Below are 22,829 nucleotides of genomic sequence, written 5' to 3' on the forward strand. Positions count from 1 at the left end.
TGTCAAAAATCAAGTGACCATAGGTGTGTGGGTTCATTTCTGGGTCTTCAATTCTATTCCATTGGTCTATCTGTCTGTCTCTGTACCAATACCATGCAGTTTTTATCACTATTGCTCTGTAATACTGCTTGAGTTCAGGGATAGTGATTCCCCCTGAAGTCCTTTTATTCTTGAGGATAGTTTTAGCTATCCTGGGTTTTTTGTTATTCCAGATGAATTTGCAAATTGTTCTGTCTAACTCTTTGAAGAATTGGATTGGTATTTTGATGGGGATTGCATTGAATCTGTAGATCGCTTTTGGTAAAATGGCCATTTTTACTATATTAATCCTGCCAATCCATGAGCATGGGAGATCTTTCCATCTTCTGAAGTCTTCTTCAATTTCTTTCTTCAGTGTCTTGAAGTTCTTATTGTACAGATCTTTTACTTGCTTGGTTAAAGTCACACCGAGGTACTTTATATTATTTGGGTCTATTATGAAGGGTGTCGTTTCCCTAATTTCTTTCTCGGCTTGTTTCTCTTTTGTATAGAGGAAGGCTACTGATTTATTTGAGTTAATTTTATACCCAGCCACTTTGCTGAAGTTGTTTATCAGCTTTAGTAGTTCTCTGGTGGAACTTTTGGGATCACTTAAATATACTATCATATCATCTGCCAATAGTGATATTTTGACCTCTTCTTTTCCGATCTGTATCCCCTTGACCTCCTTTTGTTGTCTGATTGCTCTGGCTAGAACTTCAAGAACTATATTGAATAAGTAGGGAGAGAGTGGGCAGCCTTGTCTAGTCCCTGATTTTAGTGGGATTGCTTCAAGTTTCTCTCCATTTAGTTTAATGTTAGCAACTGGTTTGCTGTATATGGCTTTTACTATGTTTAGGTATGGGCCTTGAATTCCTGTTCTTTCCAGGACTTTTATCATGAAGGGGTGTTGAATTTTGTCAAATTCTTTCTCAGCATCTAATGAAATGATCATGTGGTTTTGTTCTTTCAGTTTGTTTATATAATGGATCACGTTGATGGTTTTCCGTATATTAAACCATCCCTGCATGCCTGGGATGAAGCCTACTTGATCATGGTGGATGATTGTTTTGATGTGCTCTTGGATTCAGTTTGCCAGAATTTTATTGAGTATTTTTGTGTCGATATTCATAAGGGAAATTGGTCTGAAGTTCTCTTTCTTTGTTGGGTCTTTGTGTGGTTTAGGTATAAGAGTAATTGTGGCTTCATAGAAGGAATTCGGGAGTGATCCATCTGTTTCAATTTTGTGGAATAGTTTGGATAATATTGGTATGAGGTCTTCTATGAAGGTCTGATAGAATTCTGCACTAAACCCGTCTGGACCTGGGCTCTTTTTGGTTGGGAGACCTTTAATGACTGCTTCTATTTCCTTAGGATTATGGGGTTGTTTAACTGGTTTATCTGTTCCTGATTTAACTTCGGTACCTGGTATCTGTCTAGGAAATTGTCCATTTCCTGTAGATTTTCAAGTTTTGTTGAATATAGGCTTTTATAGTAAGATCTGATGATTTTTTGAATTTCCTCTGAATCTGTAGTTATGTCTCCCTTTTCATTTCTGATTTTGTTAATTTGGACACACTCTCTGTGTCCTCTCGTTAGTCTGGCTAAGGGTTTATCTATCTTGTTGATTTTCTCAAAGAACCAACTTTTGGTTCTGTTGATTCTTTCTATGGTCCTTTTTGTTTCTACTTGGTTGATTTCAGCTCTGAGTTTGATTATTTCCTGCCTTCTGCTCCTCCTGGGTGTATTTGCTTTTTTTTTGTTCTAAAGCTTTTAGGTGTGCTGTCAAGCTGGTGACACATGCTCTTTCCTGTTTCTTTCTGCAGGCACTCAGCGCTATGAGTTTTCCTTTTAGCACAGCTTTCATTGTGTCGCATAATTTTGGGTATGTTGTACCTTCATTTTCATTAAATTCTAAAAAGTCTTTAATTTCTTTATTTCTTCCTTGACCAGGTTATCGTTGAGTAGAGCATTGTTCAACTTCCACGTATATGTGGGCATTCTTCCCTTATTGTTATTGAAGACCAGTTTTAGGCCGTGGTGGTCTGATAGCACGCATGGGATTATTTCTATCTTTCTGTACCTGTTGAGGCCCATTTTTTGTCCAATTATATGGTCAATTTTGGAGAAAGTACCATGAGGAGCTGAGAAGAATGTATATCCTTTTGCTTTAGGATAGAATGTTCTATAAATATCTGTTAAGTCCATTTGGTTCATGACTTCTCTTAGTCTGTCTACGTCTCTGTTTAATTTCTGTTTCCATGATCTGTCCATTGATGAGAGTGGGGAGTTGAAATCTCCTACTATTATTGTGTGAGGTCCAATGTGTGTTTTGAGCTTTAGTAAGGTTTCTTTTACGTATGTGGGTGCCCTTGTATTTGGAGCATAGATATTTAGGATTGAGAGTTCATCTTGGTGGATTTTTCCTTTGATGAATATGAAGTGTCCTTCCTTATCTTTTTTGATGACTTTTAGTTGGAAATTGATTTTATTTGATATTAGAATGGCTACTCCAGCTTGCTTCTTCTGACCATTTGCTTGGAAAGTTGTTTTCCAGCCTTTCACCCTGAGGTAGTGTCTCTCTTTGTCTCTGAGGTGTGTTTCCTGTAGGCAGCAGAATGCAGGGTCCTCGTTGCGTATCCAGTTTGTTAATCTATGTCTTTTTATTGGGGAGTTGAGGCCATTGATGTTGAGAGATATTAAGGAATAGTGATTATTGCTTCCTGTTATATTCATATTTGGATGTGAGGTTATGTTTGTGTGCTTTTCTTCTCTTTGTTTTGTTGCCAAGACGATTAGTTTCTTGCTTCTTCTAGGGTATAGCTTGCCTCCTCATGTTGGGCTTTACCCTTTATTATCCTTTGTAGTGCTGGATTTGTAGAAAGATATTGTGTAAATTTGGTTTTGTCGTGGAATATCTTGGTTTCTCCATCTATGTTAATTGAGAGTTTTGCAGGATACAGTAACCTGGGCTGGCACTTGTGTTCTCTTAGGGTCTGTATGACATCTGTCCAGGATCTTCTGGCCTTCATAGTTTCTGGCGAAAAGTCTGGTGTGATTCTGATAGGTCTGCCTTTGTATGTTACTTGACCTTTTTCCCTTACTGCTTTTAATATTCTTTCTTTATTTTGTGCGTTTGGTGTTTTGACTATTATGTGACGGGAGGTGTTTATTTTCTGGTCCAATCTATTTGGAGTTCTGTAGGCTTCTTGTATGCCTATGGGTATCTCTTTTTTTAGGTTAGGGAAGTTTTCTTGTATGATTTTGTTGAAGATATTTACTGGTCCTTTGAGCTGGGAGTCTTCACTCTCTTCTATACCTATTATCCTTAGGTTTGATCTTCTCATTGAGTCCTGGATTTCCTGTATGTTTTGGACCAGTAGCTTTTTCCGCTTTACATTATCTTTGACAGTTGAGTCAATGATTTCTAGGGATTCTTCTGCTCCTGAGATTCTCTCTTCCATCTCTTGTATTCTGTTGGTGAGGCTTCTATCTACAGCTCCTTGTCTCTTCTTTTGATTTTCTATATCCAGGGTTGTTTCCATGTGTTCTTTTTTGATTGCTTCTATTTCCATTTTTAATTCCTTCAACTGTTTGTGTTTTCCTGGAATTCTTTCAGGGATTTTTGCGATTCTTCTCTGTAGGCTTCTACTTGTTCTCTAAGGGAGTTCTTCACGTCTTTCTTGAAGTCCTCCAGCATCATGATCAAATGTGATTTTGAAACTAGATCTTGCTTTTCTGGTGTGTTTGGATATTCCATGTTTATTTTGTTGGGAGAATTGGGCTCCGATGATGCCATGTAGTCTTGGTTTCTGTTGCTTGGGTTCCTGCGCTTGCCTCTCGCCATCAGATTATCTCTAGTGTTACTTTGTTCTGCTATTTCTGACAGTGGCTAGACTGTCCTATAAGCCTACGTGTCAGGAGTGCTGTAGACCTGTTTTCCTGCTTTCTTTCAGCCAGTTATTGGGACAGAGTGTTCTGCTTTCGGGCTTGTAGTTTTTCCTATCTACAGGTCTTTAGCTGTTCCTGTGGGCCTGTGTCTTGAGTTCACCAGGCAGGTCACTTGCAGGGGAAAAGTTGGTCCTACCTGAGGTTCCGAGGCTCAAGTGTCCTCGTGGGGTACTGCCTAAGTCCTCTCCGCGGCGGCAGCCACTGAGGAGATCTGCACCGCTCTTTCCGGGAGCCTCCGTGCACCAGGGTTCCAGATGGCGTTTGGTGTTTTCCTCTGGCGTCTGGATGTGCGCAGAGTGCAGTCTTTTCTGGTTTCCCAGGCGTGTCTGCCTCTCTGTAGGTTTAGCTCTCCCTCCCACGGGATTTGGGTGCAGAGAACCGTTTATCCGGTCTGTTTCCTTCAGGTTCCGGCGGTGTCTCAGGCGCAGGGGTCCTGCCGCTCCTGGGCCCTCCCCTACGGGAACCCAGAGGCCTTATACAGTTTCCTCTTGGGCCAGGGATGTGGGCAGGGGTGGGAGGTGTTGGTGGTCTCCTCCGCTCTGCAGCCTCAGGAGTGCCCACCTGACCAGGCGGTGAGGTCTCTCTCCCACGGGGTTTGGGAGCAGAGAGCTGCTGCGGGCCGGCAATTTGAAAAATTTTTAAAGAGTCCAGATGACATTGAGAATTTGATTAATGGGTGTGGAGCTAGAAGTAAAGACCAGATTCTTCACAAGAATCTGAGACCTTTAGACTCTACCATCAGGGTAGGCCTGGAACAGACTCTAGCATGGATCTTTAGCTCGGGTCAAGCTGACTGACTGGGGCAACCAAGGGATCTCCATTCCTAAATTGTTTTAAGGGCTGGCAATGTCCCTGGCTATCTGGCAAAAATCAGGTGGAAATTCTTTTAAAAGAAAGGTTTCTTGAGCATAGGCCTCAGATTATTCAGTGTTCTATAAATGGAATTATAAATTCTAGCTAGCTCATATGAAAGATACACAATCCATGTATTTTATTATAAGCTGTCAACCTATATTAAGCAGGCTTTGGAGCTATTCTAACTTACATATCCCGTTACTTGCTGTTTCTCCTGGCCACATACTCATGGTTCATCTCTTCTCATGGTGGCTTTCTCCCTCCATGTTCTTTCTTTCTATTCTCTCTCTACCTATGACCCCAGCCAGGTAATAGAAAATCCCTACCTCTATTGCTTAGTCATAGGCTTTAGCCTTTTATTCACCACTTAACTTGGGGAGCAGGGTTCATACAACAAAAGCTGGTGTACCTGAGAATTTCCTCATTGGGGGCATCCAGATCTTGGGGGTGGGGGCATTATTTAGCATTGAAATACATAGCAGCACCAGACCAACCCTCTATAGTGATCAGTTCATAAATATACCCTGGCACTCAAGGAAAGCAGAGTCCTAGAGTTAAAACCAGCAAGAAACCACAAATGAATCCCTTTAACAAATATTATCAGGGCTTAGAGAGATGGGTCAGTGCTTAAAAGTACTTGTTGAATTTCAAAGGTTCAGTTCCCAGCACCCAAATGACAATTCATTGCCACTTGAAACTCAAGACTTGAGGGATCCAACACCCTCTCTGAGCTTTGAGGGCCCATACATACAGCCAAATCATAAAAGTTTTTAAAAAATTATATTATTAGATATTGAAATCACCTCAGTCAGAAAACTTCTCTTTTCTCTGTTAAAAGAAAAAAAAATAAGCCTGGCGATACTTGCAAAGAATAAAAAACTAGGCTGGGCATGGTGGTGCCCCCTTTAATTTCATTCCGCACTTAGGATCTCTGTGAGTTTGAGGCCACCCTGGTCTACAAAAAGAGTTGAGGACAGCAGAGTCGAGGACAGGCAGGGCAGTTACACAGAGAAACCCTGTCTTGATAAAAGCCAAAAGCCAAACATCAACAAGCAACAAAACAAAACAAAACCATGAGTTGTATTATAGCAAGTTGGAAAAGAAACAAGAATAAGTTTAGTGAAATTTAAAACTCAGTGAGTGAGAAAAAGAATTCACTTATTAAGTGTGAAAGGAAAAAAGTTGGTAGAGCTCATTGCACATTGGATAAAGGACAGTAAATAAACTGAAAGATTGTAAGAAAAATGCATTCAGAGGACAACACAGAGAAATATAAAGACTAAAGCACAGAGTGATGTGATTCAAGTGTAGTTTGAATCCTAGCAGGAAAGGGCAAGCAAGCAACTTTGAGAAGGTGGCTGAGATATTCTGAAACAGGTGAAAATGTAAGTATAGATAAGGTGGAAACTTGATAAAAATCAAAAGCAAGCTGAAAGCCAGTAGTGCTGACACACCGGAGAGCACAGAGGTAAGACCAACACTTCTGCTCTGAAGGACCTTTCTGGAACCCTCAGGACACACAAACCCAGGAGCAGTCTGGGACAGAACTCTTCTGGTTTCTGCCTGCGCCTGGAACCACCCCAGTCCCATAGCACTGTGTACCCAAATACAATGGGGGAAGAGAGCTGGACTCTCAGAAGTGCAAGTAATCCTGAGAGCTCAGGGGAGACAAACACTTCTGCTCACATTTCTGGCCCAAGAGGAACCTGCCCAGAGCCCTCTGAACACAGGAACCCAGGCAGTAAGGGATAGGATCCTTCTGGTCTCTGCCTGCACCCAGAGCTGAAAGCCAGTCTCCAGGAGTTGACACACCTGAGAGCAGAGGTAAGACCACCACTTCTGCTCCAAGGAACCTGCCTGGAGTCCTCAGGAAAGAAATGCCCATAAACATAAAAGAAGCCTACAGAACTCCAAGTAGATTGGACCAGAAAAGAAATTCCTCCCATAAAATAATAGTCAAAACATCAAATGCACCAGAGAGAGAGAGAGAGAGAGAGAGAGAGAGAGAGAGAGAGAGAGAGAGAGAGAAAGAGAGAGAGAGAGAGAGAGAGAGAGAGAGAGAGAGAGAGAGAGAGAAAGAGAGAGATAAAGCAGTAAGGGAAAAAGGTCAAATAACATATGAAGGCAGACCTATCAGAATTACACGAGACTTCTTACCAGAGACTGTGAAAGCCAGAAGATCTAGGGCAGATGTCATACAGACCCTAAGAGAACACAAATGCCAGCCCAGGCTACTATATCCAGCAAAACTGTCAATTAACATAGATGGCAAAACCAAGATATTCTATGACAAAACCAAAATTACACAATATCTTTCTACAAATTCAGCCATACAAAGGATGATAGATAGAAAACTGGAACACAAGGCGGGAAACTACATGCTAGAACAAGCAAGAAAGTAATCTTGCAACAAACCCAAAAGAATGGAGCCCAATCATAATTCCGCCTCTAACCACAAAAATAACAGGAAACACCAATCACCATTCCTTAATATCTCTTAACATCAATGGACTCAATTCCCCAATAAAAAGACATAGACTGACAGACTGGATACATAAAGAGGACCCAGCATTTTGCTGCATATGGGAAACACAGTTCAGTGACAAAGACAGACACTACCTTAGAGTAAATGACTGGAAAAACTTTTCCAAGCAAATGGTTCCAAGAAAGAAGCTGGAGTAGCCATTCTAATATTGAATAAAATTGACTTTCAACCAAAAATTATCCAAAAAGATAAGGAATGACACTGCATACTCATCAAAAGAAAAATCGAACAAGATGAACTCTCCATCCTGAATATCTATGCTCCAAATGCAAGGGCACCTACATTCATAAAAGAAAACCTTACTTAAGCTTAAAGCACACATTGTACCTCACACAATAATAGTGGGAGACTTCAACCCCCCACTCTCAGCAATGGACAGATCATAGAAACAGAAACTAAACAGAAACACAGAGAAACTAACAGAAGTAATGAACCAAATGCACTTAACAGATATCTATACAACCTTTCATTCTAAAACAAAAGAATATACCTTTTTCTCAGCACCTCATGGTATCTTCTCCTAAATTGACCATATAATCAGTCATAAAACAGGCCTCAGCAGACCCAAAAAGATTGAAATAATCCCATGCATCCTATCAGATCACTGTGGACTAAGGCTGGTCTTCAATAATAACAAAGATGACAGAAAGCCCACATACACATGGAAGTTGAATAACACTTTACTCAATGATAACTTGGTCAAGGAAAAATAATTAAAGACTTCTTAGAGTTTAACGAAAATGAAGGCATAATATACCGAAACTTGTGGGCCACAATGAAAGCAGTGCTAAGAGGAAAACTCATAGCTCTGAGTGCCTCCAAAAAGAAATTAAAGAGAGTATACACTAGCAGCTTGACAGCAGACCTAAATGCTTTAGAACAAAAAGAAGCAAATACATCCATGAGGAGTAGAGGGCAGGAAATAATCAAGAAGCAAGCTGGAGTAGCCATTCTATAATCGAATAAAATCAATTTTCAACCAAAAGTCATCAAAAAGTAAAGGAAGGACACTTCATATTCATCAAAGGAAAAATCCACCAAGATGAACTCTCAATCCTAAATATTTATGCTCCAAATACAAGGGCACCTACATACATAAAAGAAACCTTACTAAAGCTCAAAACACACATTGGACCTCACACAATAATAGTAGGAGATTTCAACACCCCACTCTCATCAATGGACAGATCATGGAAACAGAAATTAAACAGAGACGTAGACAGACTAAGAGAAGTCATGAACCAAATGGACTTAACAAATATTTATAGAACATTCTATTCTAAAACAAAAGGATATACCTTCTTCTCACCACCTCATTCTCCAAAATTGACAATATATTCGGGCACAAAACAGGCCTCAACAGATACAGAAAGATAGAAATAGTCCCTTGTGTCCCATCAGACCACCTTGGGCTAAAGCGAGTTTTCAATAACAATAAGGAAAGAAGGCCCACGTATACATGGAAATTGAACAGTGCTCTACTCTATGATAACCTGGTCAAGGAAGAAATAAAGAAAGAAATTAAAGACTTCTTAAAATTTAATTAAAATGAAGGTACTGGATGCCCAAAATTATGGGACACAATGAAAGCTGTGCTAAGAGGAAATCTCATAGCTCTGAGTGCCTGCAGAAAGAAACAGGAGAGAGCATACATCAGCAGTTTGACAGCACACCTAAAAGCTCTAGAACAAAAGGAAGCAAATATACCCAGGAGGAGTAGAAGGCAGGACATAATCAAACTCCGAGCTGAAATCAACCAAGTAGAAACAAAAAGGACTATACAAAGAATTAACAGAACCAAAACCTGGTTCTTTGAGAAAATCAACAAGATACATAAACCCTTAGCCAGACTAACGAGAGGACCCAGAGAGTATGTCCAAATTAACAAAATCAGAAATGAAAAGGGAGACATAACAACAGAATCAGAGGAAATTCAAAAAATCATCAGATCCTACTATAAAAGCCTATATTCAACAAAACTTGAAAATCTGGAGGAAATGGACAATTTTCTAGACAGATACCAGATACTGAAGTTAAATCAGGGACAGATAAACTATTTAAACAACCCAATAACTCCTAACAAAATAGAAGCAGTCATTAAAAGTCTCCCAACCAAAAGAGCCCAGGTCCAGATAGGTTCAGTGCACAATTCTATCAGACCTCCATAGCAGACCTACGAATACTCTCCAAACTAGTCCACAAAATTGAAACAGATGGAGCGCCACTGAATTCCTTCTATGAAGCCATAATTATTCTTATACCTAAACCACACAAAGACCCAACAAAGAAAGAGAACTTCAGACCAATTTCCCTTTTGAATATCGATGCAAAAATACTCAGTAAAATTTTTGCAAACCGAATCCAAGAACACATCAAAACAATCATCCACCATGATCAAGTAGGCTTCATCCCAGGCATGCAGGGATGGTTTAATATACGGAAAACCATCAACGTGATCCATTATATAAACAACTGAAAGAACAAAACCACATGATCATTCCATTAGATGCTGAGAAATGCACGAATTACCCTAGATGTACAGAACACATGAATCTCAAGAAGGATGATCAAATGCAAACGCTTCACTCCTTCTTTAAAAGGGGAACAAGAATACTCTTAGAAGGGGATAGGAAGGCAAAGTTTAGAACAGAGACTGAAGGAATGCCCATGCAGATCCTGCCCCCCATTTGACCCATACATAAACAGCCACCAAACTAGATAAGATGGATGAAGCAAAGAGGTGCAGAGTGACAGGAACCAGATGTATATCTCTCCTGAGAGACACAGCCAGAATATGGCAGATACATAGGCGAATGCCAGCAACAAACCACTGACCTGAGAATGGGACCCCAGTTTAAGGAATCAGAGAAAGGACTGAAAGAGCTGAAGGGGCTGGAGACCCCATATGAATAACAATGCCAACCAACCAAATTCCAGGGACTAAGCCACTACCCAAAGACTATACATGAACTGACCCTGGGCTCCAAATTCATAGGTAGTAATGAATAGCCTAGTAGGGGCATCAGTGGAATGAGAAGCCCTTGGTCCTGCCAAGGCTGGACCCTCAGTGAACGTGATTGTTGTGGGGAGGGCAGTAATAGGGGGAGGATTGGGAGGGGAACACCCACAGAGAAGGGGAGAGGAAGGGGTTAGGGCAATGTTGGCCTGGAAACCAGGAAAGGGATCAACATTTGAAATGTAAATAAGAGATACCCAATTTAAAATGCAAATCAAAACAACCCTGAGATTTCACCTCACACCTGTGAGAGTGGCTAAGATCAAAAACTCAGGTGACAGGCTAGGATGTGGAGAAAGAGGAACACTCCTCCATTGTTGGTGGGATTGCAGACTGGTAAGACCATTTTGGAAATCAGTCTGGAGGTTCCTCAGAAAATTGGACATTGAACTGCCTGAGGATCCAGCTATACCTCTCTTGGGCATATACCCAAAAGATGCCCCAACATATAAAAAAGACACGTGCTCCACTATGTTCATCGCAGCCTTATTTATAATAGCCAAAAGCTGGAAAGAACCCAGATGCCCTTCAGTAGAGGAATGGATACAGAAAATGTGGTACATCTACACAATGGAATATTACTCAGCTATCAAAAACAATGACTTTATGAAATTCGTAGGCAAATGGTTGGAACTGGAAAATATCATCCTGAGCGAGGTAACCCAATCACAGAAAAACACACATGGTATGCACTCATTGATAAGTGGCTATTAGCCCAAATGCTTGAATTACCCTAGATGCCTAGAACAAATGAAACTCAAGACGGATGATCAAAATGTGAATGCTTCACTCCTTCTTTAAAAGGGGAACAAGAATACCCTTGGCAGGGAAGAGAGAGGCAAAGATTAAAACAGACACAGAAGGAACACCCATTCAGAGCCTGCCCCACATGTGGCCCATACATATACAACCACCCAATTAGACAAGATGGATGAAGCAAAGAAGTGTAGGCCGACAGGAGCCGGATGTAGATCGCTCCTGAGAGACACAGCCAGAATACAGCAAATACAGAGGTGAATGCCAGCAGTAAACCACTGAACTAAGAATAGGACCGCCATTGAAGGAATCAGAGAAAGAACTGGAAGACCTTGAAGGGGCTCGAGACCCCTTATGAACAACAATGCCAAGCAACCAGAGCTTCCAGGGACTAAGCCACTACCTAAGGACTATACATGGACTGACCCTGAACTCTGACCTCATAGGTAGCAATGAATATTCTAGTAAGATCACCAGTGGAAGGGGAAGCCCTGAGTCCTGCTAAGACTGAACCCCCAGTGAACATGATTGTTGGGGGGGAGGGCGGCAGTGGGGGGAGGATGGGGAGGGGAACACCCATAAAGAAGGGGAGGGGGAGGGGTTAGGGGGATGTTGTCCCGTAAACCAGGAAAGGGAATAACACTCGAAATGTAAATAAGAAACACTCAAGTTAATAAAAAAAAAAAAAAAAAACAGAATTACCCAATTTAATAAAGATGGGAAAAAAAAATCCCAAGTATAGACAGAATCATCAAAACCAGGACTTGGTTCTTTGACAAAATCAACAAGACAGATAAACCCTTAGCTAGACTAACCAGAGGGCACAGAGAGAGCATCCAAATCAACAAAATTAGAAATGAAAATGGAGATATACCAACAGAATCTGAGGAAATTAAAAAATTTAATTCGATTCGATCGAAAAATTGATTCGATCCTACTACAAAAGCCTATATTGAACAAACTGGAAAATCTGAATGAAATGGACAATTTTCTAAACGTTACCAGGTAACAAAGGTAAGTCAGGATCAGATAAACTATCTAACCTGTCCCACACCTCCTAAAGAAATAGAAGCAGTTATTAAAAGTCTCCCAACCAAAAAACAAAACAAGACAAAACAAACAAACAAAAAAAGCCCAGGACCACATGAGTTTAGTGGCGAATTCTATCAGACCTTCATAGAAGACCTAATACCAATACTGTCTAAACTATTTCACAAAATTGAATCAGGAGGAACACTACCCAATTCCTTCCATGAAACTACAATTACGCTTAGATCTAAACCACACAAAGATTGAACAAAGAAATAGAACTTTAGATCAGTTTCCCTTATAAATATCAACACAAAAATACTCAATAAAATTCTTGCAAACCGAATCCAAGAACACATCAAAACTATCATCCATCATGGTTAAGTTGGCTTCATCTTAGGGATGCAGGGATGGTTCAATTTATTGTAATCCACCAACATAATCCACTATATAAACAAACTCAAAGAAAAAACCATATGATCATCTCATTAGATGCTGAGAAAGCACTTGACAAAATTCAACACCCCTTCATGTTAAAAGTCTTGGAAAGATCAGAATTTGAAGGCCCATACCTAAACATAGTAAACGCAATATACAGCCAACCCGTAGCCAACATTAAACTAAATGGAGAGAAACTTGAAACAGTCCCACTAAAATCAGGGACTAAACAAGGCTGCCTACTCTCTCCCTATGTGTTTATGCAACATAGTATTCAACGTCCTAGCCAGAGCAATCAGACAACAAAAAGAGGTCAAAGGGTACAAATTGGAAAGGAAGACGTCAAAATATCACTATTTGCATATGATATGATTGTGTACTTAAGTGACCCCAAAAGTTCCACCAGAGAACTACTAAGCTTGATAAACAACTTCAGCAAAGTGGGTGGATATAAAATCAATTTAAATAGGCAGTTTTCTTCTACTCAACTGATAAACAGGCTGAGAAAGAAATTATGGAAATGACATCCTTCACAATAGTCATAAATAACATTAAATACCTTGGTGTGACTCTAACCAAGCAAGTGACAGATATGTATGACAAGAACTTCAAGTCTCTGAAGAAAGAAATTGACGAAGGTCTCAGAAGTTGGAAAGAACTCCCATGGTCATGGATCGACAGGATTAATATAGTACAAATGGCCATCTTGACAAAAGCAATCTCCAGATTCAATGCAGTCCTCATCAAAATTTCAACTCAATTCTTCATCTCTATGAAAAGAGCAATTTGCAAATTCATTTGGAATAACAAAAAAACCCATGATAGTGAAAACTATCTTCAACAATAAAAGAACTTCCAGGGGAATCACTATGGCTGACCTCAAGCTGTATTACAGTGCAATAGTGATAAAAACTGTATGGTATAGGTACAGAGACAGGCAGATAGATCAATGGAATAGAATTGAAGACCCAGAAATGAACCCACACACCTATGATCACTCAATCTTTGACAAAGGAGCTAAAACCAGTAGAAAAAATATAGCATTTTAACAAATGGTGCTTGTTCAACTGGCAGTCAGCATGTAGAAGAATGCAAATCGATCCATCCTTATCACCCTATACAAAGCTCAAATCCAAGTGGATCAAGGACCTCCACATTAAAACAGATACGCTCAACCTAATAGAAGAAAACGTGGGGAAGAGCCTCGAACACATGGGTACTGGGGAAATTTTTCTGAACAGAACACCAGTGGCTTATGCTCTAAGATCAAGAATCGACCAATAGGACCTCATAAAATTGTAAAGCTCCTGTAAGGCAAAAGACACTGTCATTAGGACAGATCGGCACAAAAACAGATTACGAAAAGATCTTTACCAATCCTACATCTGATAGAGGGTTAATATCCAATATATACAAAGAACTCAAGAAGTTAGACTCTAGAGAGTCAAAGAATCCTATTAAAAATGGGGTACAAAGCTAATCAAATAATTCTCAGTTAAGGAATGAGATGACTGAGAAGTACCTAAAGAAATGCTCGACATCCTTAGACCTCAGGGAATAGCCAATCAATACAACCCTGAGATTCTACCTCATACCAGTGAGAATGGCTATGATCAAAAACTTTGGTGACAACAGATGCTGGTGAAGATGAGGAGAAAGAGGAACACTCTTCCATTGTTGGTGGGATTGCAGACTGGTACAACCACACTGGAAATCAGTCTGGAGGTTCCTCAGAAAATTGGACATAGTACTACCTGAGGAGCCAGCTTTATCACTTCTGGGCATGCACCCAAAAGACACTTCCACATATAACAAGGACACATGTTCCACTATGTCCATAGCAGCCTTATTTATAATAGCCAGAAGCTGGAAAGAACCCAGTAGAGGAATAGATACAGAAAGTGTGGTACATTTACACAATGTATTACCATTCAGCTATGAAATTCATAGGCAAGTGGATGGAATTAGAACATGTCCTTGTGAGTGAGGTAACCCAGTCACAAATATACACACATGGTATGCACTCACTGATAAGTGGATATTAGCCCAAAAGCTCAAATTACCCAAGATCCAATCCAGAGACCACATGAAGCTAAGAAGTAGGATGATCAAAGTGTGGATGCTTTAGTCCTTCTTAAAAGGGGTACAAAAATATTCATAGGAGGAGATATGGAGACAAAGTTTGGAACAGGGACTGAAGGAATGGCCCTTCAGAACCTCTCCCACCCGGGTATCCAGCTTATATACATACAGCTGCCAAACCCAGACAATATTACTGATACCAAGAAGGGCATGCTGACAGGAGCCTGATATAGCTGTCTCCTGAGAGGCTATACCAGATCATGACAGATACAGAGGTGGATGCTCGCACACAACCTTTGAACTGAGAATAGGGTCCCCATTAGAGGAGCTAGAGAAAGGATTGAAGGAGCTGAAGGGGCTTGCAACCCCATAAGAACAACAGTACCCACCAACCAGTGCTCCCAGGGAATAAACTACTATCCAAAGCGTATGTACACATGGACAGACCCATGGCTCCAGCTGCCTATGTAGCAGAGGATGGTTTTGTTGGGTACCAATAGGAGGAGAAGTCCTTGGTCTTGCCAAGGCTGGATCCCCCAGTGTAGGGGAATGTCAGGGTGGGGAAGCAGGAAGGGGCAGGTAGTTTGAAAGAGAGAGAACACCCTCATAGAAGAAGGGGAAAAGGGATGTGATAGAGGGTTCATGGACAGCAAACCTGGAAAGGGGATAACATTTCAAATGTAAATAAAAAAATATCCAATAAAAAAAGTCAAAAGCAAAGAGAAAATTTTAGGAGAGGGTAGGTTTGACCATACTTTTTAAAAAAGATTATAAACTGGGTGGTGATGGTACAGGCCTTTAATCCCCGTACTCAGAAGGCAGAAGCAAGTGGATCTCTGAGTTTAGAGCTAGCCTGATTTCCAGAGTGAGCTCCAGGATAGCCAGGATTGTTCGACAGAGAAACCCTGTCTCTAAAAACCAAAACAAAAATCCAAAACCCAAACTAACAATGACTATACTATAATTACAACATTTCTCCCTTCCTTTTCCTCCTCCAAATTTTCCCACATTCCTATTCCTACTCCCCCTTCAAATTCATGGACTCTTTTTTCATTTTTATTGCTTGCACATGCGTTTGTATGTATAACACATATAACCCCAAATATGACCCATTCCGTGCTTATAGTGTTCCTTGTATGTACACTTTAAGGGCTGACCTTTGGTACTCCTGAACTTCTTCTTAGCAGGAAGAGCACCTCTCCTGCTCCAGCTCTCCTCAGTTGCTTGCTATGTAACATTGAGGCCTTGAGGGCTTTCCCTCATCCCTTTGGGCATGTCCATTGGCGTTCTTGCTCAGCTCACATTTGGGCAGTCATATCGGCAAGACTGCAGATGGTTGTCTTTGTGCAGGTGAGGACAGGCACAGATAAAGCAAAGCCTGTGAAAAAAAGGAAGGCTGGCACAGAGTTTTTGTAAGGTGGGAGAGAGGAGAAAGGAGGAGAACCAAGATGGAGGCAGAGAAGGATGACCAACATCCGTGTGGCCTTAAATGGCCACTGGTATTTATGAATATTTCTTAAGGGATGGACTTTTATAGGTCGATCTAGGTGGGTGGTTTGTATCATTATCAATTGGTTGTGAGTTTATTGTGTAGACATTTTGTGGAGTGTAAATTTACTGAGATAAATTACTGAGATAAATCTGACTGCTAAGTTACAAGTTTCTGGAGTTTTGAATTGGTAGGGCTGGTGTGCGTTGTTGAGGGTGATCACAGGGAGCGGTTGCAGGGAATATGAAGAGTTGGCGACAGGGAGCTGCTGGGACCTCTAGAGTCATGATTTTACTGGGTTGCTGGTAATGTGAGCAGAGTTCAGTGGCAGAGAGCCAGGAGCCTCTGGGACCAGAGAATAGCTAGAGGTAGCGTGGTGTGGTGCCCTAGAACTGGCTGCCGCTGAGATGAATATACTCTGTTAATGCCATATGGCTCGATGATGCTGCCTAGCGAGAGGGTTTGTGGTTATTTTTAATATTTGCAGCACCAAGACTTTATAGGTGTCCCTTCTGATATTACTAGGAGATACAATCTCACAGCAAACTCTTTGATCATCTGGCTTTCACAAACCTTCCATCAGTGACTTTTTACATAATATAATCCTGATCACGTTAATGTCAAAAATTTCAATGACTTTCTACTTCTAAGGTATAAAATAGAACTCTTAGGGTATCATGTAAGGCCTCCGTGGTCTGGTCCTTAACACTCAGATACACAAAGCCTTCCTCTGCTCAGTTTATCCTTGAGTAGGTGCCTTTGCTCAATTCTTTTCCCTTCTGGAATTACCCTAAAGTCTATCCCTCCAGCCAGCTCTTACTCAGCTTCTACTCCAGCTCTGAGGTCAGGGCTTTGTCATCTCTACCCAGCTCCTATCACATGACCTTGGGGCACACTGCTTGCCTGTAATTACCGAGCCATATACTTCTAACACTTGTTGTAGCTTTGTTTGCCTTCTAACCCAGGCTCACATGGTTAGGGAGACAGGAATGCCTCACATTCCTTATTTTGCTGATGAAACAGTCCCTTGATTTGACTTCTTGTGGCCTTTTTGTCCAACTCTGATCTTGCTGTATGGATAGTTGGTCACCACAGCCAATGTCTACATTCTGTCATCTTCTGGCTCTGCACTTTTTTTTTGTTTTAAAATTTATTTATTTACATTCCAAACGCTGCCCTCTCCCAGTTACCCCTTCACAGAGTCCTTTCTCCTATCCCCCTTCCCCTTCTCCTCTGAGCTGGTGGGCCTAGTGGACATCCTCACACCCTGCATCAAGTCTCTGCAGATTTAGGCAAATCGTCTCCCCCTGGAGAAAGACAAGGCAGCCCTATGTGCTAGGGAGATAGGGGGAGGCTCTCTGTTCAGTCATGTATGATCTTTGGTTGGTAGTTGAGTCTCTGAGAACTGCCAAGGGTCCAGGTTAGTTGACTCTGTTGTTCTTCCTGTGGTGTTCCTACCCCCTTCAATCCTTCCCCTTACTCTGGCTTGGCTCTTTCATTACCCTAGTTTCCCGGTAAGACAGATTAGCATGACTCTCTGCCATTGAAGAAGCTGTGAGGTAAGGTACATGTAGGGAAAGGAACATGTTGAGAAAATTCGCTGGCTTTGTGGTTCCATTAGCTTTACAGGAAAGTGAGAAACTCATTAGGGCTGGGATTTGGTGCCCCAGGGACTTTCTCTCCTGAGTCTTCCTGTTTGCAGGAGCTGCTTCCTACCTTAATCAGCCGCTCATTATGCCCACAGGCCTTAGAGCAGATCAAATGTTTATTCCTAGTGAATGTTTCTCCAGCCTCTGAGGTCATGTGGTCATTTGTACATTTCACTGGCAAGAGGGGCTCATGAGGCAAGGTTTCCTACTTGATTGATATTGAGACCTATCATATTGAGATTCTTTAATTAAAAATTTTGGAAATTACACATTTTTATTGTCCTTTGGTCAGAATAGAATGGGTTTGGATTTGCCATGTGGGTGTACTGCTTGCTCTTTCAATCAGATAGATTAACGCCCCTCCACTTTTGAAGGCCTTAGCCTTGTTCTTTATCTTTTTTTTATTATTAATGTATGTGAGTGTTTTACTTGTATATGTATGCATATCACATGTGTGCCTGATGCCCATAGAGACTGAAAAGTTGTGCTAGAGCTCCTGAAACTGGAGTTACAGATGTTTTTATACCATGTGAGGACTGTGAACCAAACTTGAGTCCCCTGCAAGAGCAGCAAATACCCTAAGGCCCTGAGTTCTCTGCAGACTAACACACTTTTAAAAAGTTATTAATTATTTGTGGTGCTGGATAGTAAGCCTAGAACCTCATGTATGCTAGGCAAATGGTCTGCCAGCCCTAGAAATGTCTGATATGCTTACAAAGTGTTAAGAAACATTAGGCTTGTTGGCCTATTATTTTTATAGGAAATAGCCAATCAGAATAATTTTTCTTACTAATACAGGGTTGAGTTGCATTTGGTCTTATACAGGTGTTAATGATAACTCTAGTATACTAGAACTTTCAAACTAAATAGAATTTCAGATCCTTGATAGAGATTGAATCTTACTTGACTTTTTTTTCTGTAGTATTTCTCAGGGAGTCTTGAAAAGTTGTTTATCTTAGTGTGTACCTAGTTTGGAAAAACATTCTCCTTTAGGGCTGGTGAGGTGGTTCAGCAGGGGAGGTGTTTGCCATCAAGCCCAAAGGGCTGGGTAGAAAGAGAGAACCAGTTCTTCCAAGTTGTCCTCTGATTTCCACATGCCCATCATGGACCGACTGTGCACATATGCACACACACACATAAGTAAATTAATAAATATATGATAAAGTAACCACAAGAAGATTATCTTTTAAATAAATATTTGGTCTAGAATTGCTCGAGACAGAAAGGACATCAGAGCTGGGAGCTCTGTCCTCAGTAAGGCAAACTGAGCACTGTGGAGGTCACAGCCTTTCCCTATTGAGAACGGCTGACAGCTCTGCCCAGTGCTCAGGTCCATTCTGGTATTGCAATGCTTTGTCAGAGCAGTGTTCCTGAGAGTCCATGAAAAGCATTTTAAATTAAAACCCATTTTCTACTTTTTCAGACCCATCATTCCTAGTGATACATGGACATACTTAGCAGCCCCTTCCCTCCCTCCTTCACTCCCTCTCCTCTTCTCCCCTCCCCTCCCCTCTCCTCTCAGAAGCATGACCTCTACTGGCCATCACTGCTGCTCTTGTAATTAAGGCTTTGCTGTGTCTCACATGGACTGTAAATCCAGCTTTCAAAGCTTTCTTGCTCTATTGTCTGTCAACTCCAGAGCACTACCAACTTCATGATCCTAACCATATGCTGTATACCTCTCAAGAGAGAATCATCTCTGGCTTCTGGGATGCTTTAAGGGATAGTGTGTGAGCTTGTCACTCTCTTTGTCTGGACCTGTATGTTAGAAAATATGTTCTGATGAAAATAGCTTTGAATCCTAAAATAGAGTTGGCTTAAATGAAAAGAAGTTTATTCCTCTCACACATTAAAGAAGACCAGATGTGGGCATGTGATGGCTTGCAGGGTAACTGATGGTCTCCAAAACCAAAGTACTCCAATACTCCAGGTGAAGCTGTTATCTCCCACATTCCCTCCAGAGGCACGAGGGAAGAGAAAGCTGGGTCTCTGGACTTGAAGGATCCTTCCTGAAAGATACTAGTAATACTTCCCCCTACGTGTTACTGGTTAAAGCTATGGCCAAAACTGGCAGTCATACATAGTTGCAAAAAATCCTAAAGAACATGGTCTTTTGACCAGGCTGCCCTGCTAAAATTTGGAGCACTCATTATTAGGAAAGAAGAGACTAGACATGAGCAGTAACTACAGTCTGCATGGAGATTGTCCCACTGCTCTCCCAGCCATGTCTTTCTCCTATGGCCGCTCTTTCCCACCCAGCACCGTGTCTCCAACCTGTTGATAACTACTGTAAATGTCTTACTAGACTGTTTCTGTTTCCTCACCAGCAATGGTACACTAGCCCTTCCTATGTGGAGCAGTGGAAAAGTTTTGTGGACTTAATAGTTATAGATTTGTGTTGAACTTCTGCCCTACTTGGTGGACTGAAAGTTTGAGTACAGAAGTGCACAGCATGTATTTAAAGCCTGTCACTTTTGAGTTGTAGACTTTCGTATTGAGCTGATTGTTCAGCATCATCCCTTAAGGTTCTCACAGATGTGCTCAGCATGTATGGCCAGCTCCAATTTAGAACTCTAGATTTCACTTCCTTCTCTAACTACCAATGTAACTGCCAAGGTCATAAAGCTGGAGATAACCCTTCAATGTTCATATTGCAGTAACCCTTAAGTTCTTGTATAAAATTGCCACCAGTCTATCATTTTAACTGCAAAATATATCTTAGTTCTCTAGTACCTGTACTGTACCACAGCTCTGTCCCCATACAACTTCTCCCTGCATATTCTCAATCAGTTCTGATCTTGCCCTGGGCCATGCCACTCTGAGCCATGCTATTCTTGCACAAACCCAGATTCCTGTTGATTCTAGGCTTAAATTCTGGACTCGTGTATCCTGCAAGGAAGGTCCCACCTGATTTCATTGCTATTGTTCCTTTCTCATTTCTTGCATATCCCATCCTTATGTCTGCTTTCTGGTTCCCTTTCTGGTCCTTGACTGTGGTCAGGACCATACAAGAAGAACAACCTGCCCCCACCCACCTCTTCTACACTTGGTGTTCCTCACACCCTTGCTACTCTTGCCCACACCATCCTTGGGTCTCAATGCAAATGCCATTTCCTCAAAGGCCATCCCTTAACCTCTAAACCATATTTCCCTTCCTGTTTTTTAGTGCTGTTTGCTTTTTTTTCCTGAAAATTCATCACAAATTATTTATATTTACAGAGTATTTACTTACTAACACCATTTCCACATTTGTGTATATAAGTTTCCTGAGAGCTTAGAATATACTTCTCTTACTAAAAGCCAAATTCTCAATACCTAATATTCAATAAATATCTAATGTTTCAAATAAATCCATTAAAAAGTGACTTCAGATTAAGCAGCGAAATATCTTTCATTAAACTGGCAACTTTGCTATTCAATGCAGAGAGCCTGGAAAGGCTGTGTTTTAGTTATGTGGAGGGAGGTCATGTCTGGGCCCACTTCCGTCCTTGACCTTTCATTTAGATGGAACCTGGTATACCCTCTGGACTGGCAGGCTTGCTGTTGTCAGCACAGAACCCAAAGTGACGGTCACCTTAAAAGGGAGCCTCTGTCCCACAAGGAGGCTTGCCCTGGGTTTGGGCTGTTATAGAAAAACTGGTCTCAGCTGTGTATAGATGGGTACACATGCCTTTAATTCCCAGCTCTCAAGAGGCTAAGGCAGGGAGATCACAAGTTCAAGGTCAGTCTCACTATTTACCAAGAAAACAGAAACAACAAAGAAAAAAGAAAGAAAGAAAAGGAAGGAAGGAAGGAAGGAAGGAAGAAAAAAAGAAGGAAAGAAAGAAAAAACTTTTCCCCCACCATTCTGACTTGATTAACTTTGCAAGTCCAAACCCTTAAATATCAGATATCTAAATAGTGTACAATTATAATTTTATCTTCTTTTTTTCAATGAATTGTGTTAGTCTGTAGAAAACACTGGCAAGATAACATTGCAAAAGAAATCAACACTGGGTATGTGTGTTTTCTTTCAGACTATTTTTTTAAAAATGTTCTGGAAGCAACTGTTTTTTTTTTTTTCTTTTGAGTTATTGATCTAAGCTAAAAGTTGATCTTGAGTGATTACTGTGCTTTTACTGATAGGTCATTTACCATGGGAGAATTTGTTTTTCCTTTTTTGGAAGACTGAAAATTTTGCTTTTAGTAGCACTATGGTGGGTGGATTTCAGCAAAGATAGAAATGTATATATATAGTTCATCATTTTGAATTTGAGACCACTGCAGTGGTTCTGGAACTTGCCCAGAAGAGACAGCCAATCATGAAAAGAATTTATGTATTTTATTTGGCCCTTGCAAATGTCTAAACGATAAGTACATGTCTCTCTTAGCTTCCTGGAGCAGGTGCTATGTGAATTGATTATGGATCCCTGTTAAGCAAAAATCTGTTATAGCTGGAGAAGAATGTTTTTCAGAGAAAATATAATGTAACAAGTGAAGATAAAAAAATTAAAATTTCAGAAAGTCTAATTTGCTGCTTTTGGTTATGGTGTTTTTAATGAAATGCTTCTAGTACAAAGCCTGACACTGCTTCCTTGGGGCGATGTGACTTCATTTTCTTGAGTGAATGTGCATTGCAACAGTTAAGATTAGAAAATTAGGGTTAGAGGTCTTTAAGCACTTTATTCTTCTTATGATTCCACTAAGAATCTTTTTCCTTCCTAGCAATGTTGGGTATTGCATCTAGGACCTTATGCATCTTAGCAAGTGTTCAGTTATAGCAACAACCCTTGTCAATAAGAATTGAAACTAGAAAATTCAGAATTGGGTCATTCATTCATTCATTCATTCATTCAATACCATTTATTTTTATTGTTTTCCATCATGGCTGGTACTAAAGCGCTTTCCAAAGTTCTTTGTTACCGTTCAGGGAGTCTGCTCTATAACTTCTGTGAAGTTGTCAACCATGAGTGGGTAGGACTTTATGGTGATGTGATTATTTGGGGGTCAACCATGTTCTTG

General features: G+C 40.8%; 1 protein-coding gene across 3 annotated transcripts in view; it reads left to right on the forward strand.

Annotated features, from left to right (window-relative positions):
* The window catches only part of Dis3l2 (DIS3-like 3'-5' exoribonuclease 2), a 395,417-nt gene that overhangs the window by 148,035 nt on the left and 224,553 nt on the right, over positions 1–22,829 (forward strand). The gene's annotated exons all lie outside the window — the stretch shown is intronic.

The sequence above is a fragment of the Rattus norvegicus genome, chromosome 9 (genome assembly GCF_021556685.1).
Source record: "Rattus norvegicus strain SHRSP/BbbUtx chromosome 9, alternate assembly SHRSP_T2T, whole genome shotgun sequence".
NCBI classification, from domain to species: domain Eukaryota; kingdom Metazoa; phylum Chordata; class Mammalia; order Rodentia; family Muridae; genus Rattus; species Rattus norvegicus.